General features: G+C 45.1%; 1 pseudogene; it reads right to left on the bottom strand.

Moving 5' to 3' along the window:
* Window positions 1-13,200: 13,200 nt before the first annotated feature.
* Window positions 13,201-13,318, bottom strand: LOC126200081 (5S ribosomal RNA; annotated as a pseudogene).
* Between the last annotated feature and the right edge of the window lie 503 nt (window positions 13,319-13,821).

The raw sequence follows: 13,821 nt of genomic DNA, 5'->3' as shown, positions 1-13,821 counted from the left end.
AGCCTGCCTCTGAATTGCTTTAATGGTTTCCTTTAATCTGACCTGCTGGGGATCCAAAAACACTGGAGCATTACTAGTAGTACTCAAGCATAGGTCGCATTGGTGTCCTATAAGCGGACTCCATTACAGACGCACCACACCCTCTCAAAATTCTCCTAATAAATCGAAGTCAACCATTCACCTTCCCTACTTCTGTCCTTAAATGCTCGTTCCATTTCATTTCGCTTTGCAACGTTATGCGTACATTTTTAATCGACTTGATTGTGTCAAACAACACACTACTAATGCTACTCATAGCCTACTCACCTGCATTAACTTACATTTGTCTACATTTAGAGCTAGTTGCCATTAGCCACACTACCTAGAAATTTTATTTAAGCCATCCTTTATCCTCCTGCAGTCAATCAACGACGATACCTTCCTGTAAACCAAAAGTATTCGCTTCCTACGCGAATTGACTTGCAGGGACATGATTTATGCAATATTTACAAAGACAAAGTGTTTTTACGATAACTGTGGGGCTTCCTCTTGCAACACGTCCGATCTCTTCAGATTTCAGCCGTGTTGTGAACACCGACGCATCCTCTCCATTGCTGCCCAACTACAGCGACAATGACATTAACAACAATTGTTAATGTTTCTGATATTAGAATACCATCAGTTGAGGGTTCCATGTGACAAAGTTGCAAAATATGTGTCAGAAGTTTGCTTTTCTCTTAGTACAATTCGTAACTTTATCATGCCTTACTTTTCCTCTAACTTTTGGGGCACATTGCGCTCTTCTGCCTATTCGGAAACAAGGGATGTCTGTTGATGCAAACTACCCAGTATATTTGCTTATGAAGCAGTTCGTATCCATCAGCCAGCCTTCGAAATTTTTTCTAGTTCAGCTGACCAAATTTTTTGGAAGTACTTCAGAACACGAGGTGTGGGGTGTTGGTTGTGCTGTTTTGTATTTCCCTGTGATGAAGATCGATCTCTGGTGACCTACAGAAAAGGGAAGCATCCTAAATGATCATGCAAGTTAATTAAAGTAAATAATAAACTCACACAAAGGAAACATCTTACGATGTGGTAATTAATAGGACGCGCCCAATCAAACACGACAATATGGGTACCACACCACGTACATGGAAATATTAGTAAGAGGAAGGATTATCTAATCTATAATAGAAAGAAACGGTCACAACAACAGTCATGTTTACTGTGGAAAAGTAAAACACATGAGTTACCCACTGAGAAAAACAACTGAACATTAAATTCTTAGACGAAGTTTTTCTAATGGTGGAATCAAGCCTTGGTTCAAATGGATGAACACGATAAGCGCAAAGTTATGCAGATAATACGCGAATGCTGTGTGTGAGCACAGTTAGTAAATTACGGGAAAAACACGGAAAAATAGTATCGTAGTTCGGAACACCAGCGAGTTCACCAAAGCACATATTGAAAGCTGACTATCTGGCTGTGAAGTATTGAGCGTTTGGCGTCATTGGCCGGAGGGCCCCTTGCGGGGCAGGTCCGGCAGCCTTGGTGCAGGTCTTATTACATTCGACTCCACAATGGGCGACCTGTGCGCCGGATGGAGCTTAAATATGATGAGGACAACACAACACCCAGTCCCTAAACGGAGAAAGTCCCCGATCCAGCGCGGATTCGAACCCGGGCCCCTTAGGACGGCAGTCCGTCACGCTGACCATTCAGCTACCGGGGCGGACTGTGAAGCATTAAAGGGGAATAACTGGCTGCTGAATGGAGTGAACTAATATGACGTCCTTATGGAACCGCTGATTACAACGATGGCCCATCTTACCACGTAGTGTAATGCGGAAGACAGCCGCAGTAGCGACGGGGTGCTCCGAGTTCAACTCCCTTTCTGTACTTGGTGCTCGAGTGAATACACCCTTCACTGTTACCAGAAGCCTCGCCTCATCTATCTTCCAACAGTCTCTACCATTACCCTTCAAACTCCTAACATGAAATCATTACCCTTCCGTCGCCTGGCAAGAACTCATTACTCTCCATAAGCCTAGCAAAAAGTGTCCTCTTTCCGGACGCTCTGTAACTTTGCTGTATTTCGCCAGAGCAGGAACTCGCCAGTTAACTGCGGCAGACATTGCGAGTTCTGTCCTGTAAAACTCAAGTACAGACGTGTAAAGGAATCTCCTACTCTTGTGGATCTTTGGTGTTTCCAACCAATAGTGCTCTGGAGTGGGAAAGAAGGCAGAAAATCTCTCTCACTACTTATAACAGTTTTGAAACAGACCTACGAGATAGCTGACTGGTAGGCACAGTTCGCAAACTGTGTGCTCTACGGAAAATAACAATAGGAACAACCAGAGCGCTGGAGTCTGAAACTTCAAACTAAGCGTTATTTCATGGCGCCACTTCTAAGGTAACGAAGATTCACATGCTAAGTTCTGGAAAGCGACACCAGGCTAGAGGTACCGTATCTTGCTAAAAGGCTTCTACGAACAATGCGGTGTTTTTTCAACAGAAAGGGTCGTCCCATGTCCCGCCTGAAAAGCATATCGTGAGGGAACTGAATGCTGGTCTGTTTGCCTGACGCCGTGATTTTGTATCAGACTCAAAACATTTTTATGATAGCCAGCTCCTCTTAAAAGGGCTTACCTCTTGCTGGTACGTTTTTAGCCTCCCAGCTATGCAGTCCCTTCATCGTATTAAAAATAGAAATGAACAGAAAACAATGAAAGTAACAGTCACTGGAGGTACTGAATATTAATTGCAGTTATGACGTGGCGTTCGTACTCGACTACTTGACCAAGGCAAAAGAGCATAACAATGTCCTGAAATATGTTTGGTGACAGTTTCAGGAAAAACTGGATAACTAACACTGGTAGTAGATGAGCTGGGATGCCTAGCAACCATTTACACACCACTGAATCAAAGTTTCACTTACACAATGTTCCGTTTATTAACTGGAATTCATCTTTGGTCGGTTCCTTCTTCTTTAAATGGTGCTGTTTATCTTGCCGTTTAGTGCTCTAAAACATCTCACATGCTTCTTCCCGATTTCTGTGGTTCTCAGTACCGCTGTATCACTCTGACATCACGCACCGATTACTGAGATTTCTTTCTCACTGCTGTGATCCGCCAAATGACTCCCTAAAAGTCAGTTGATGTCATGTTTCTACCCGCTTTTGTATACCGCTATGATGTCGTACTCCTAAATCCTAGAGCACACCTCGCTAGTTGATCCAACGAACCCGTCCGACTAGTCAGCCAGCATATAGAATGGCGATCTGGCACAACGATAAATGGTTGGCCAAATAAATATGGGCGGAACTTGATGGCCCAAATATCTGCAAGACACTATTTCTCCGTTGCAGAGTTGTTCATCTCGGACTTGGAGAGTGCCCTGTGAGGATAAGCTATCACACTCTTCCAGTTTGTGCTAGAACTGCACGTATCCCATTATTAAAGACAATGAACGTTTTTTCTTGCAGCTCATTCCAGGAAAATTTTGAATCTCCCTGAAGTACACTACTGGCCATTAAAATTGCTACACCAAGAAGAAATGCAGATGATCAACGTGTATTCATTGGACAAATATATTATACTGGAACTGACATGCGATTACATTTTCACGCAATTTGGGTGCATAGATCCTAAGAAATCAGTACCCAGAACAACCACCTCTCGCCGTAATAACGGCCTTGATACGCATGGGCATTGAGTCAAACAGAGCTTGGATGGCGTGTATAGGTACAGCTGCCCATGCAGCTTCAACACGATACCACAGTTCATCAAGAGTAGTGAATGGCTTATTGTGACGAGCCAATTGCTCGGCCACCATTGACCAGACGATTTCAATTGGTGAGAGATCTGAAGAATGCGCTGGCCAGGGAAGCAGTCGAACATTTTCTGTATCCAGAAAGGCCCGTACAGGACCTGCAACATGCGGTCGTGCATTGTTGTTGTTGTGGTCTTCAGTCCTGAGACTGGTTTGATGCAGCTCTCCATGCTACTCTATCCTGTGCAAGCTTCTTCATCTCCCAGTACCTACTGCAACCTACATCCTTCTGAATCTGCTTAGTGTATTGATCTCTTGGTCTCCCTCTACGATTTTTACCCTCCACGCTGCCCTCCAATGCTAAATTTGTGATCCCTTGATGCCTTAAAACATGTCCTACCAACCGATCCCTTCTTCTAGTCAAGTTGTGCCAAAAACTTCTCTTCTCCCCAATCCTATTCAATACCTCCTCATTAGTTACGTGATCTACCCACCTTATCTTCAGCATTTTTCTGTAGCACCACATTTCGAAAGCTTCTATTCTCTTCTTGTCCAAACTGGTTATTGTCCATGTTTCACTTCCATACATGGCTACACTCCATACAAATATTTTAGAAACGACTTCCTGACACTTAAATCAATACTCGATGTTAACAAATTTCTCTTCTTCAGAAACGATTTCCTTGCCATTGCCAGTCTACATTTTATATCCTCTCTACTTCGACCATCATCAGTTATTTTACTCCCTAAATAGCAAAACTCCTTTACTACTTTAAGTGTCTCATTTCCTAATCTAATCCCCTCAGCATCACCCGATTTAATTTGACTACATTCCATTATCCTCGTTTTGCTTTTGTTGATATTCATCTTACATCCTCCTTTCAAGACACTGTCCATTCCGTTCAACTGCTCTTCCAAGTCCTTTGCTGTCTCTGACAGAATTACAATGTCATCGGCGAACCTCAAAGTTTTTACTTCTTCTCCATGAATTTTAATACCTACTCCGAATTTTTCTTTTGTTTCCTTTACTGCTTGCTCAATATACAGATTGAATAACATCGGGGAGAGGCTACAACCCTGTCTCACTCCTTTCCCAACCACTGCTTCCCTTTCATGCCCCTCGACTCCTATAACTGCCATCTGGTTTCTGTACAAATTGTAAATAGCCTTTCGCTCCCTGTATTTTACCCCTGCCACCTTCAGAATTTGAAAGAGAGTATTCCAGTTAACGTTGTCAAAAGCTTTCTCTAAGTCTACAAATGCTAGAAACGTAGGTTTGCCTTTTCTTAATCTTTCTTCTAAGATAAGTCGTAAGGTTAGTATTGCCTCTCGTGTTCCAACATTTCTACGGAATCCAAACTGATCTTCCCCGAGGTCCGCTTCTACCAGTTTTTCCATTCGTCTGTAAAGAATTCGCGTTAGTATTTTGCAGCTGTGACTTATTAAACTGATAGTTCGGTAATTTTCACATCTGTCAACACCTGCCTTCTTTGGGATTGGAATTATTATATTCTTCTTGAAGTCTGTGGGTATTTCGCCTTTCTCATACATCTTGCTCACCAGATGGTAGAGTTTTGTCATGACTGGCTCTCCCAAGGCCATCAGTAGTTCTAATGGAATGTTGTCTACTCCCGGGGCCTTGTTTCGACTCAGGTCTTTCAGTGCTCTGTCAAACTCTTCACGCAGTATCTTATCTCCCATTTCATCTTCATCTACATCCTCTTCCATTTCCATAATATTGTCCTCAAGTACATCACCCTTGTATAAACCCTCTATATACTCCTTCCACCTTTCTGCCTTCCCTTCTTTGCTTAGAACTGGGTTGCCATCTGAGCTCTTGATATTCATGCAAGTGGTTCTCTTCTCTCCAAAGGTCTCTTTAATTTTCCTGTAGGCAGTATCTATCTTACCCCTAGTGAGACAAGCCTCTACATCCTTACATTTGTCCTCTAGCCATCCCTGCTTAGCCATTTTGCACTTTCTGTCGATCTCATTTTTGAGACGTTTGTATTCCCTTTTGCCTGCTTCATTTACTGCATTTTTGTATTTTCTCCTTTCATCAATTAAATTCAATATTTCTTCTGTTACTCAAGGATTTCTATTAGCCCTCGTCTTTTTACCTACTTGATCCTCTGCTGCCTTCACTACTTCATCCCTCAGAGCTACCCATTCTTCTTCTACTGTATTTCTTTCCCCCATTCCTGTCATTTGTTCCCTTATGCTCTCCCTGAAACTCTCTACAACCTCTGGTTCTTTCAGTTTATCCAGGTCCCATCTCCTTAAATTCCCACCTTTTTGCAGTTTCTTCAGTTTCAATCTGCAGTTCATAACCAATAGATTGTGGTCAGAATCCACATCTGCCCCTGGAAATGTCTTACAATTTAAAACCTGGTTCCTAAATCTCTGTCTTACCATTATATAATCTATCTGATACCTATTAGTATCTCCAGGATTCTTCCAGGTATACAACCTTCTTTTATGATTCTTGAACCAAGTGTTAGCTATGATTAAGTTATGCTCTGTGCAAAATTCTACAAGGCGGCTTCCTCTTTCATTTCTTCCCCCCAATCCATATTCACCTACTACGTTTCCTTCTCTCCCTTTTCCTACTGACGAGTTCCAGTCACCCATGACTATTAAATTTTCGTCTCCCTTCACTACCTGAATAATTTCTTTTATCTCGTCATACATTTCATCAATTTCTTCATCATCTGCAGAGCTAGTTGGCATATAAACTTGTACTACTGTAGTAGGCATGGGCTTTGTGTCTATCTTGGCCACAATAATGCGTTCACTATGCTGTTTGTAGTAGCTAACCCGCACTCCTATTTTTTTATTCATTATTAAACCTACTCCTGCATTACCTCTATTTGATTTTGTATTTATAACCCTGTAATCACCTGACCAAAGGTCTTGTTCCTCCTGCCACCGAACTTCACTAATTCCCACTATATCTAACTTTAACCTATCCATTTCCCTTTTTAAATTTTCTAACCTACCTGCCCGATTAAGGGATCTGACATTCCACGCTCCGATCCGTAGATTGCCAGTTTTCTTTCTCCTGATAACGACGTCCTCTTGAGTAGTCCCCGCCCGGAGATCCGAATGGGGGACTATTTTACCTCCGGAATATTTTACCCAAGAGGACGCCATCATCATTTAATCATACAGTAAAGCTGCATCTCCTCGGGAAAAATTACGGCTGTAGTTTCCCCTTGCTTTCAGCCGTTCGCAGTACCAGCACAGCAAAGCCGTTTTGGTTAATGTTACAAGGCCAGATCAGTCAATCATCCAGACTGTTGCCCCTGCAACTACTGAAAAGGCGGTCGTGCATTATCCTGCTGAAATGTAGGGTCTCCCAGGGATCGAATGAAGGGTAGAGCCACGGGTCGTAACACATCTGAAATGTAACGTTCACTGTTCAAAGTGCCGTCAATGCGAACAAGAGGGGACCGAGACTTGTAACCAATGTCACCCATCACGCCGGGTGATATGCCAGTATGGCGATGACGAATACACGCTTCCGATGTGCGTTCACCGCGATGTCGCCAAACACCGATGCAACCATCATGATGCTGTAAACAGAACCTGGATTCATCCGAAAAAATGACTTGTGCCATTCGTGCTCCCAGGTTCGTCGTCGAGTACACCATCGCAGGCGCTCCTGTCTGTGTTGCAGCGTCAAGGATAACCGCAGCCATGGTCTCCGAGCTGATAGTCCATGCTGCTGCAAACGTCGTCGAACTGTTCGTGCAGATGGTTGTTGTCTTGCAAACGTCCTAATCTGTTGACTCAGGGATCGAGACGTGGCTGCACGATCCGTTACAGCCATGCAGATAAGATGCCTGTCATCTCGACTGCTAGTGATACGCGGCCATTGGGATCCAGCACGGCGTTCCTCATTACCCGGCTGAACCCACCGATTCCATATTCTGCTGACAGTCATTGGATCTCGACCAAAGCGAGCAGCAATGTCGCGATACGACAAACCGCAATCGCGATAGGCTACAATCCGACCTTTATCAAAGACGGAAACGTGCTGGTACCCATTTCTCCTCCTTACACGAGGCATCACAACAACGTTTCACCAGGCAACGCCGGTCAAATGCTGTTTGTGTATGAGAAATCGGTTGGAAACTTGGCTCATGTCAGCACATTGTAGGTGTCACCACCGGCGCGAACCGTGTGTGAATGTTCTGAAAAGCTAATCATTTACTTATCACAGCATCTTCTTCTGTCGGTTAAATTTCGCGTCTGTATCACGTCATCTTCGTGGTGTAGCAATTATAATGGCCAGTAGTGTAGTTGTTAAAAGAGATGTTCCTTCGTACGCAAGTCCTTTATCAAATATCAGCAGTATGAGCATATTCTGAGAAAAATTTTCATATCACGAATGTGGCAAGGAGTTGGAAAACACGCAACTGCTCTTACTTTCACTGAACCGCGACATAACTGCATCGACGTTAACTAGGTGCCCAAAGATTTTATTTCTTGGGTGACACTTTTTCGGATTCGAACACAATACAGTATTGTCATCGGATGCGTTAGATGTACTTCAAACATATTTGAAAAAACGACTTTGTCATCCTCATAGCAAAGACACGCCTTCCATTTCAGGTGTAGAAGAATGTCGTCCGTCATACGCTCGAAAATGGAACGTTAAATAGACCAAACACCTTAGCTTCATAACGACTATGACGGTGGCCTTTCCCTGAACAACCTCACCAACTTCGATTTACCGATAGCCAGTCTGCATGCTTGAGTCGTGGTCGCCCGACGTACAAGGAAGGCACGTGGTGCGTGGGGAGCGAGGTCAGATGGCTCGCGAGAAGCAGATGGCGGTGGTAACATGTGCACAAGGTGTAAAATGGCCGTGCACGGTGCAGCTGTCACTAGTACTTAGGTGATCCACATGAAAAAGTTTCCGACGTGATTGCAGGCGCACCACAGGAATTAACAGACTTTGAACGCGAAATGGTAGATGGAATTAGACGAATGGGACATTCCATTTTGTAAATCGTTAGGCATTCAATATTCTGAGATCTGCAGTGTAAAAAGAGAGCCAAAAACACAGATTTCAGGCCTTACGTCTCACAGTTGACAACGCAGTGGCCTGCTGCCTTCATTTAATGACCAAGAGCAGCGGAGTTTGTGTAGTGTTGTCAGTACTAACAGTCAATCAACAGTGCGTGAAATAATAGCAGAAATCAAAGTGGAACGTACTACGAAAGTACCCGTTAGGACATTACATGGAAATTTGGGGTTAGTGGCCTATGGCAGCAGCCAAACCAAAGCAAGTACCTTTGCTAATAGTACGTCACGACATGCAGGGCCTCTCCTGGTCATATCGGTTGGACCCTAGACGACTGGAAAACCGTGGCCTGGTCAGGTGAGCCTCGGTTTCAGTTGGGAAGAGCTGACGGTAGGGTTCAAGTGCGGCGCACACCCCACGAAGCCATGGACTCGAGTTGTCAGCAAGGCACTGTTCAAGCTGTTGGTGGCTCCATAACAGAGTGAGCTGTGTTTACAATGAATGAACTGGGTCCTCTTTCTAGGCGCTTCAGTCCGGAACCGCGCTGCTGCTGCAGTCGCAGGTTCGAATCCTGCCTCGGGCATGGATGTGTGTGATGTTCTTAGGTTAGTTAGGTTTAAGTAGTTCTAAGTCTAGGGGACTGATGACCTCAGATGTTAAGTCCCATAGTGCTTACAGCCATTTTTTGAACTGGGTCCTCTGGTCTAAATGAACTTGGAGACCATGTGTAGACATTTTATATAGATGAAAATGCGCCATATCGTCGGCCCACAGTGGCACGCGATTGGTTTGAAGAACATTCTGGACAATTCGCGCGCATCGTTTGACTACTCAGATCGCCCGATATGAATCTCATCGACCATTCATGGCACATAATCGAGAGGTCAGTTCGTCGATAAAATCCTGCATCGGCAATACTTTCACATTTACTGTCGGCTCACTATTTCCGCAGCGGAGTTCCATCGATTGTTTGAGTCCACGCCACATCCAGTTGCTGCACTACTCCGTGAAAAAGAAGGTCTCCCATGTCTTTTGTCACCTCAGTCTTCGATTTCGCAGAAGAAGGAACCCCTGAGTCGACTAGCGCACAGACAGGTTGGGCGTCGATGAAGACGTCGGTAACATTTACTGACATCTTGGTAACTGGCGTCCATGCAGGATTTTTACCTGTGGCGGCCTCACCTACATAGATAGTCGCCTTGCTTAGTTTTCCGGGGCTAGGGGAGCAGTTAGAGCCTCTGTACGACGGCGGTAAACAACTACGACGTACTGCGGAGCGACATTGTTCAGAGTGCGGCGATGGGCTTATTCCCACAGGCCGACTATAGTCATCTGCACTTGAGTGACGTGAATAGTAGTGTTGTGACGGGTGACGTCTTGCGGCGCAAGAGTTGTCAACATTCGTCTTCTTTCTCTGCTTCCAGGGCGCCCACAGTGGGAACATACCGGCGTGTTATACTCCGCCTTCTGAACATCTATTCTTCTGCAGGAGGTTATACGAGGGCTGGAACTTTAATAGTGGCAACTATTTATTTAGAGCTCGTACAAAATAGATACTTGTTTCAAAGTTTTACTGACCTTCAATATAGTCGCCAGCATTGTGTAACCCGTTGCCAGCGATGTGGAAGTTGTAGGATACTCTTAGCAGTGCCAGTTATGTTGACAGTTTGAGCGGCGCGGTCTATTGCCCGACGAATTTGTAGCAGTTCTGAAGCAAATGCCGTGAAATGTTTCCTTCAGTTTAGAAATCTAGTTGAACTCACGAGGGCTTAAGTCTCGGGAGTGCAGTAGGTGGTACAGCACTTGGCAGTCCCGTCAGTCAAACAAGTCAGTAACAGTTTGCATTGTACGTGCTTGAGCATTGTGCTGCAAAATGATGGTCAGGTCCTGCAGAAAGCGTCATCACTTCTCTCGAAGCTGATCGTATGTTGTGTTCCAAAAATGAACAGCACAGAGACAGAAGTGATGACACTTTCTGCAAGACCTGACCATCATTTTGCAGCACAATGCTCAAGCAAGTACAGTATAAGCTGTTACCGACTTGTTTGACTGATGGGGCTGCCAAGTGCTATACCACTTGCTGCACTCCCCTGACTTCAGCCCTCGTGAGTTCAACTCGATTTCTAAACTTAAAGAAAACTTCACGGCATTCGCTTCAAAACTGCTACAAATTCGTATAGACGGGCAACAGACCGCGCCGCTCGAACCGTCAACATAACTGGCACTGATGAGAGTATTCTACGACTTCCACATCGCTGGCAACAGGTTATACACAATGTTGATGGCTACTTTGAAGGTCAGTAAAAAGTTGAAAAACGTACCTATTTTGTACGAGCTGTGAATAAATAGTTGCCACTTTTAAGTTTCCAACCCTCGTACTTGGCGGAGGAGATGGTTGTGACTGCTTTTATCGGATGCTGCGTTGTCGTTTGGTGGTTGCGGCGTTAAGTTGACCGAGTCTTTGGACTGGTGGTGGAGATTGATGATCCTCTTAATCAACAGTCTCTATTACCTCCTGACGTACGTCCACATGCATGGCAGATGTGTACTCGGTCCGACGTTTCTGGCTGCCACAAACTGCTATATCTCTTCTCTTACCACCTGGTGCATCAAGAGTTGGGGTCGCAGTAGTCTTCTGCAGCCCATCATTCCTCAAGAGCCGAAGCTCAGAGAGGATGGTGATGCTGGACGCTACGGTCTGGAGAGAAGTCGACGTTCTAACTCTTCCCAAAGATGTTCCATTGGATTCATTGCCAGCCTCCAGGCAAGCCACTCCATTTCAAGCATGTTTCTGTCCACAAACCACTGCCTTACAGATGCTACTTTATGATAGCATGCTTTATCTTGCTGATACAAACAAACATTGTCTCCGGGCTGTTCCTCTACTAAATTGCCACAGGGTATAACGTGATTCATCACTCCAAAACAATCGGTTCTAATTATCCATTGTCGCGTAGCATTACTCTTCACACCTCCTCAAGCGTCGCTTTGCATTAACTACAGTAATGTGTGGCTTATGTGGAACTGCTCGACCGTTGTACCCCATTGTTTTTAATTCTTACGTAGTGATTGTGGTAGCTGGATTATTGTCAGAACTTTGGGACTTGCGAGTGATTGCCTCCAATCAGAACATGTGATATGTTACATCCACCCTCGCCACGCGATCTCGTCTTGTCCCGGTCGGGGGCGGCTTCCCCCCCCCCCCCTTCCCCCGTCGGAGGTTCGTGTCCTCTCTCGGGTATGGATGGGTGTGGTGTCCTTAGCGTAAGTTAGATTAAGTAGTGCTTAAGCTTAGGGACCGATGACCTCAGCAGTTTAGTCCCATAATATCTTACCACAAATTTCCAATCACATCCACCCTCCTCAATGTTTGTCGGCCCATTATCGCCGGTACGTCAGATTTGCTTAGTCTTGGTTTAGCTACAGTTATTCCTTTGCTTTTCCATTTTACAGCCACATCACAAAGAGTTAACTTAAACAGGATTCGGAAGGTTGAAGTGTTCCCTGTGTGTTTGTCACTCAGGTGACATCCAGTGACTAATCCATATCGAAGTTCAACTGGTTCAAACGGCTCTGAGCACTATTGGAGTTAACATCTGAGGTCATCGGTCCCCTAGAACTTAGAACTACTTAAACCTAACTAACCTAAGGACATTACACACATCCATACCCGAGACAGGATTCGTACCTGTGACCGTTGCAGCAGCGCGGTTCCAGACTGAAGCGCCTAGAACCGCTCGGCCACAGCGGCCGGCCATATCGAAGTCACTGAGGTCTCCTAACAGACCCATTCTGCTGGTACCCCTTCTCTACTATCGCGATGCTCTCCGCCTCCTTTTATACTGACAGATACCTCTCTCGTAATACCCAGTGGTCAGTCCACATTGCATAGGGATCTTCGGATACTTTTGATCAGCTAACGTATGTGGAAGTCGGAGTTTTCCAATTATTTGAAACGCCTCAGTTATTCCACTGCCAAAACTTCTTTGTAGGCAGGTATGTCTTCCAATCGATTTCTTCCCCTTGAAATCCAGGCATTTTCTCACATTTTTTGTGAAGATGGTACACAGTAGTTAAGTAATACGTACCACGCATTGTATTGCGCTTAGCAAAGTAATAGTAAAGGAAAACGGACAGTTGCGAGTATAACTCGCGTTCGAGGGTTTCGTGCAAACATAATTATGTATATAGAAAAAAAACTAAACTAAACTCCGTCCGAACAGGACCAGAGAGGCCCAACGGTACCGACCGGCCACCGTGTCATCCTCAACCCACAGGCGTCACCGGATGCGGATATGGAGGGGCATGTGGTCATCACATCGCTCTATCGACCGTATGTCAGTTACGATACCGGAGCCGCTACTTCTCAATCCAGTAGCTCCTCAGTTTGCCTCAGAAGGGCCGAGTGCACCCCACTTGCCAACAGTGCTCGGCAGATCGAATGGTCACTCATCCAAGTGCTAGCCCAGCCCGACAGTGCTTAACTTCGGTGATCTGACGGGAGCCGGTGTTACCACTGCGGCAAGGCCGTTGGCACGTATATAGAAAATAATTATAGTTACGTGTGGCTCCGTAGTCTGGTGCAAGCCTTTCTATTGGATGTCGCCATCCCACCCCAGGGACCCAACCGAGGAAAGTGGAGACCCTGTTTAAAGTGGAATCGAACCACTTGTTGTTTCTGGAGACTTCTCACATCCTTGAGAGGTCATGTTTATTTAAAAACAAACGCTGCAAAAGTCTGTGGTCCGAGTCAGATGAGATGTCGCTAACTCTCGGTTTCCAGGCATGCGCCTTACCACTATTTTTCTACCATCTATATAGTTCATCGTCATTTTTCAGCAGCAGTTCTGCGCGGCTGTCACATGACATCAACGATGCAAACTTCACTCACGCTGAGCTGCCGTGCTGGTTAGACCACCAGGCCTGACAGGTGTACAGCAGAAAGGCGATGTCTCTACGTTTCTTACTTTTACAGTAGAGACTAAAAACTGAATAAAACCGGTTTAATGCAGTTTATCTCGTGACATGTATTTCCGAT

The sequence above is a fragment of the Schistocerca nitens genome, chromosome 8 (assembly GCF_023898315.1).
Source record: "Schistocerca nitens isolate TAMUIC-IGC-003100 chromosome 8, iqSchNite1.1, whole genome shotgun sequence".
NCBI lineage: Eukaryota > Metazoa > Arthropoda > Insecta > Orthoptera > Acrididae > Schistocerca > Schistocerca nitens.
Note: the sequence above shows the minus strand (reverse complement) of the source record. Positions and strands in the feature narration are given on the sequence as shown.